We start from the raw sequence: 5,924 nt of genomic DNA, 5'->3' as shown, positions 1-5,924 counted from the left end.
AATGTGTTCACCAACCTGAGCCCAGGAAACTTGAGCAGCAGCAGCTGTCTGAGGTGTGAAGGACTCCAACTCCTGAGCTCTGGGGCTGGATATGGCATCCTCCCCTTTTCCATGACCTGGCTTAGACCCAGATGCCGTGCAGCCCCAAGCTGCCTCCAAGTTGAAGGCAGGCGGGAGGCAGGAGGCTCTCAGCCAGAAGGTGAGAGCGACTTTTCCCTTGCTGTTGCAGTCAGCTTTCTGTGCGAGCAAACTACACCTTGCAAATCTTGGAGACTTACCACATGCATTGGGAAGAGTGGAGCAGGAGAGTAGAGCTGAATCAGCAAAGGAATTATGAAGAGAATCAGTTATTCTGGTAAATCTCTCCAGCTATGGATGGTATCTCCCCATCCCTTGCAATGCCCTTCCCTCCACAACCAGGAGGACTCAGGGGAAGGGGGTCTCTCACTGGTACCCCTCATGGGAGGGCAGCAGGCTTGGGAGGTTGGCATCTGGGATGAGGCACCCTGCCATCCAAGGGCCAGCTTTTGGGCAGTCCAGTAGTATTTCTAGGTGGGACCAGAAAGTTATGGATGGCCAAAGAGAAAAGGACTCCTCCAGCGTTTTCTAACTAGACACCAAGATGCCTTGCCTTTGTGGGTCAGTGCCTGTTTGGTCCAAAGTCTTATCCATTGCCCGACACATCACCAGGCTAACATGCACCCTGGGATGCCAGGGTCTGCATCCCGTCATAGAAAGTGTAGAAATGCCAGGAGAAGCAGATCCCATAATATCCAGCCTGAACTAAGCACATAGCATTTCTGTGCCTTCCTTCCTGCACAATAAAACCAAACTGTTCCTCCTTAATGCCACAGCATTGGGAAGCAGATGACTCTCAGGGATCCAAGGGAAAGGTATCTGGACATCTGGTAGAACAGAGGACACATGAATATGATGGAGAAGTCTGTAAACGTGATCCTGAATCCTCGCAGGGATGGGAGGCCCCCTCATCTCTGTCTCTTCTATATTCCTACTAAATCCTGTCTCCACCTCTCTTCTGGGTGGCTGCACTGCCTCTTCTGAGCCAGTGTGCGGAGCCAGGATGGGCTGCTTGGTGCCGTGTATGTTTCTGTGGGGCACATGTGACTCTAGGGGCTCCAGGTGGAGCAGAGATGCCCACAGGAGTTCTGGGACTCAGCAAGGGGCTGATGGAGTGGGGTGAGGGACCCGATGAGCACGTGGGTGCCCTGGGGTCCATGCAGGACTTGGGGGCACCAGGGCTCACCCACTGCACATCCTGTGGCATGTGGAGGGATGGGGAGGAGGAAGGTGGTGGGGTGGTACCCGGGTGACTGCAGGCTGCCTGGGACATGGAGCAGGGAGGTCTCACCCCGACCATGTCCTTCCTTCTCTACCAGCGCTGAGCCCAACCTGTGCCGGGGCCAGAAATAGCAAAAGCAGCTCTGGAGTCACCAAAGCACCTTCTTGAACGTGTAAAATTTGGAGTAATGTAGAGGTGTTTCTTTCATGAATAATGAATACAAAGGTTGTGTTTTAACATAGGGATGAAGAACACAGGACCCTCAACCATCCCCTCACCTTGGCAGAGTGGAATGTACACAGGGTGGCCCCAACACAGCGCACATAGGACTATTTTGATGTCCCTGTTTGCATACCTGGGGTGTTTCGGAGGCCTGCAAGCATTGGCAGTGGAGAGAAAGGCAAAGGCAGGATGGCTCTGGGAGAGCAAACTCCTGACCCTCCCCATCCTCACCAGATGTGAGGGCATTTCGGTGTGCCCAAGGGAGGACAAACCCCCACGGGGAGCAAAGGAAGAAGGGATCAGACTGTCATTGGACACATCTCTCTTGGCCAATTTCTACCCTGGGCCATCTTGTACCACCCATTCACACCTCTGTGTCACAGACTTATAAAGAGGCTAAAAGGACAGAAAATTAGGTTTCCTCTCCAAACCAGGCAGGAGCAAAAAGCCTAGAGAAGGAAAGGGTAGGCAGCACTGACCAACACACCCCATCACCTGGGCTACCAGAGGGCAAAAGTGGGATGTGGGGAAGATTAAAAGTGTCACAGAAGCAGTTGGAGGGGTGGACTGGGGAGAAAACCAAGGACTGAAAGGCAGACCTCAGAGTCAACACAAACCCTGGAGACAAGAGCTTGGAGTACAAGACTCCAAACTGAGGAGCCCCGCAAGGTTGAGACCAGTGAAGAGGCTCAGCCCACCCACGCTGCCTGCCCTGGGCTTCCCTGTGCTTGAGTGATGCTGCCAGGGAAAGATTTCTCTGCAGGGACCATGGCCAGGCAGGGAGGTGGCAGTGGGGCCCTGGGGATGTTGGATGTTGGATGAGGGGCCTTGGGGCCATCCCAGGTTACCTGGACCTCCCTGCCGAGGGCCTTCCCACAGCATCACTCAGCTCCCCACAGAGATCCTCTTGCCATTTGTTGTATTTTAAACTGAATTGCCATGAACTTGTATCATGCACTCATGATGCTATAACGTTACTTAATTATGCACCTCTTGTATAACTTAGACTTAGCTGAAACTATTATAACTCTAAATTTCCTGTGTTATAGTTTGATGCCTCTGCTGCATGATGCCCCCATGGCATGATAACCCCTCAACAGCACTGTCCTTTGCAGCCACTTTGGTCCCCAGGTGCCATCCTGGCATTGCCAGCATTTTGCACAATTTAGGGCCCCATTCCAGATGCTGAGGCTCTGAGCAGCAGCATCCAAGTCCATTTGTAGCTGTCTTAGTAAAATAGTGTGGTTTTGTTCACTAGGCCATGCAGGGTGCCCCGTGCCAGGGGAGGGGACGGTGCAGGTGCTCTCCTCCCCATGGTCCCAGCATGTGGCAGGACTTCTTCTGCTGTGATCGTATAGTGGTCAGTACTCTGCGTTGTGGCCGCAGCAACCTCGGTTCGAATCCGAGTCACAGCAATGCTTTTGCCAACAGCCTGGTGCATGAAAAGGCCAGGCTGAAGATGCGAGGGAGGCAGCTGCAAGGAGGCTGGTTTGCAAAGATGCTGTGCCCTAGGAGGGAGCCACAAGCTCTGACATGCTCTCTGCTCCAAAGAGTGACCGGACTCGAGCCTACAATGATTTCCCAACCTGTAGTCACTGCACAGGGTGTCTCCGGTAGGGCTGCAGTGACAGCTTCCCCATGCTCTGGGAAAGCACTCCAGTTTCTCCATTTTCCAGGCAAAGCTTGAGAATTTAGAGGAAATCACCCAGCTTTTCATCTTTCCCTCACCAGTTCTGCAAAAAGGGGACTAGAAGATGCTGTGGCCACCCCGCAGAGCCAGAGGAGGTGGGAGGCAGCAGCTTACTGCCCCAGGCTCAGCTCCAGAGAGCCAAGAGAGCTCCCTCCTGCCCTCCAGGGTAGGAAGGCTCTGCCACAGCGACCACCTGAAGAAGAAGATTAAGCTGATGAAGACCTGCTGCTGTCACTCCCAGCTCCCAGATTTTGGCTGCAGCACCTCCAGGAATGCTTTCATGGCAGAGGCAAAATCCATCCAGTGCTGAGGGATCACCCTGACACACTGTGGGTCTGGGAACTAGAGGTCTTATGGGCACCAAGAGGCAGGTGGCCATCTCTGGGGTGCACCAGGAGGTGCTTCAGCTGAAGGAAGTGTTTTAAACTGTTGCCTTTACTCTTCAGGAGCTTTCAGACTATGGAGACACCCTGTTTGCTTGGTCTTGGTGCCCTCTGCTGACAGTTGTGCAGAACTCACCTTGGACAACAGCTTTCAAAAATGAAATTACAACTACCTGCATAAGGTATCGCACAGGTCACACTTGGGGCTCAGCTGGTGAAGAAGACACTACCCGAGCAGCAGGTCTCAATTTATTCACCACTGCAGGGGTAACTGAAAGTAGCAGAGGGCTGCCAGTACCCAGGCAGATTGACTCAGGTGTCTGCAGGGCTTATGCATGGAAAGGGGAGAGGGAGGCTTTTTTATTGCATAAAATAAATTATTTTTCTTTCATACCTTATCCTTAGCAAGAAAGGGAGAGCAAAGTTCATTATGCATTTACCTTTAGGATTTGCAGTTTATAGGGCACTACTTGCACAACTTCACACTCCTTCGATCTCCATTTACTCTTTTACTGAAAACATATTTCTTTACTCAAAGAAAGCTCAAAAAGCATTTTCCCTTCTAAAGATAATGCAGAAGGAAGAGAAGACAAAGATCTAGAGAAGTTGTCCTTTAGCAGTAGGAGTACCTGTCCCACTTTTACACAGCTGAGAAGTAGAAACACAAGGAAATACACAATTTCTTCACCCCCTCCTTCTTTTTCCCCCCAGAAAGTCAGTTTTGGGAATAAGGCCATTAAACTTAGCTGAAGAATAATGTACTGTGCTTGAGTAACTGACATATGTTCAGGTTGAAAAATGTCAAAATCCCAAAGGGGAGGTTTTTCATCCAAAATTACTCAACTTTCTGCTACAAGAGTTTCTATTTTGCCAAAATAACCTGAAGTGTATATATACATATACAGTGCAATTCAGGGCTTGGCTGAAGCAGTGTGGTGGCCCCACAGGTTGCTGCAGCCTCTGCTCTTACATGAACCATCTTCCCTTAAAACGATGCAGGGCTCTGCTTTGGCTGGAGTGGGTTTGGGATGACAGGCAACAGAATCACAGGATGGCTGAGGTTGGAAGGGACCTCTGTCATCTGGTCTAAACCAGCTGCTCAAGCAGGACCACCCAGAGCTGGTTGCCCAGGACCATGTCCAGACAGCTTCTGAATACCTCCATGGATGAAGACTCCACAACCTTCTTGGGCAACCTGTGCCAGTGCTTGGTCACCCTCACAGTAAAGAAGTGTCTCCTGATGTTCAGATGGAGCCTCCTGTGTTCCCGTTTGTGCCCATTGCCTCTGGTCCTGGCACTGAGTACTACTGAGAAGTGCCTGGCTTCCCTCCTAGGGGAGATGTCCCAGTCCCTTCATCATCTTCATGGAGGTCGTCACGCAGAAAAAGGAGGTGCCAGCAGAAACCCACCCTTTGAGGAATCTGCTTTATTTGGGCACCTGAACACCTTTCAGTGAGGAAGGGACCAGGAGAGACAGTCCCCAGTTTCATCCCCATCTCAGCTGTCCCAGTATGAAGAGGTTCTGCTTCTCCCCATGGGCTCTAAATGATAAAGCCTTTGCCTGAACAGGGGCTTGAACCCTGGACCCTCAGATTAAAAGTCTGATGCTCTACCAACTGAGCTATCCAGGCTCATGTCTGGAGGTTTGGGGGATGTTCAAGATGGGCAGTGTCGGCCCCACTTCATGGTGTTACCAGAGGGACACCATGGGGACTTGCTTTGACGTCTTCCACCCCCACACTGCCCCAGCGAGGCCGCCACAGCGGAGGGCGTCCTCCCACCAGGACCTCTACCCTGCCCAGGCAGGCAGAAATGCCAGGTTTATCCTCTTGGGGACAGCCAAAAGCCAGAGTGATGAGGCAGAGGAAGAGGAGAGCCCGGCCAGGGCTGTGGGTGCCAATTCAGCAGCCTGGGAAAACAATAACGTGGCAGCAGTGGGCTTTGAACTTGCTTTTCCGGAGGCCAGCACCCAGCACCAGCTCCTCAGCCCACTCAGCCACACTGCCTGCATGTGCTGGGCTCAGCACCCGGCTTCTGGGCATGGGCCGGACCGGCGTCCCACCGGGGCATGGATCCTGACACGGGGATGAGCCCCACGAAGGTGCCAGTGCCGTAGGGATGCACCCACAAGAAGGGCGAGCAGGGTGCTGTAGGAGCAGCTGTAAAACCTCCGCTGCCCCCCCCACCGCTCCCCGAGGGAGGCAGGGGGGATCCGGCCAGAGGAGAGGAGCGGCAGCGTGGGGTCCCCCGCTCGGCGGCTGTGATCGTATAGTGGTCAGTACTCTGCGTTGTGGCCGCAGCAACCTCGGTTCGAATCCGAGTCACAGCA

The 5,924-nt window shown here is 52.9% G+C and overlaps 3 non-coding genes across 3 annotated transcripts; 2 read left to right on the top strand and 1 right to left on the bottom strand.

Annotated features, from left to right (window-relative positions):
- The first annotated feature begins 2,865 nt into the window (after positions 1 to 2,865).
- Positions 2,866 to 2,937, top strand: TRNAH-GUG (transfer RNA histidin (anticodon GUG)). Its single transcript has one exon. It is a non-coding gene; the product is annotated as a tRNA-His (tRNA).
- Positions 2,938 to 5,153: 2,216 nt separating this feature from the next.
- Positions 5,154 to 5,226, bottom strand: TRNAK-UUU (transfer RNA lysine (anticodon UUU)). The gene has a single exon. It is a non-coding gene; the product is annotated as a tRNA-Lys (tRNA).
- A 626-nt stretch (positions 5,227 to 5,852) lies between these two features.
- On the top strand, positions 5,853 to 5,924 carry TRNAH-GUG (transfer RNA histidin (anticodon GUG)). Its single transcript has one exon. It is a non-coding gene; the product is annotated as a tRNA-His (tRNA).

Source organism: Pelecanus crispus, chromosome 8, assembly GCF_030463565.1.
Source record: "Pelecanus crispus isolate bPelCri1 chromosome 8, bPelCri1.pri, whole genome shotgun sequence".
Classification (NCBI taxonomy): Eukaryota; Metazoa; Chordata; class Aves; order Pelecaniformes; family Pelecanidae; genus Pelecanus; species Pelecanus crispus.
This window is presented reverse-complemented; position numbering and strand designations above follow the sequence as displayed.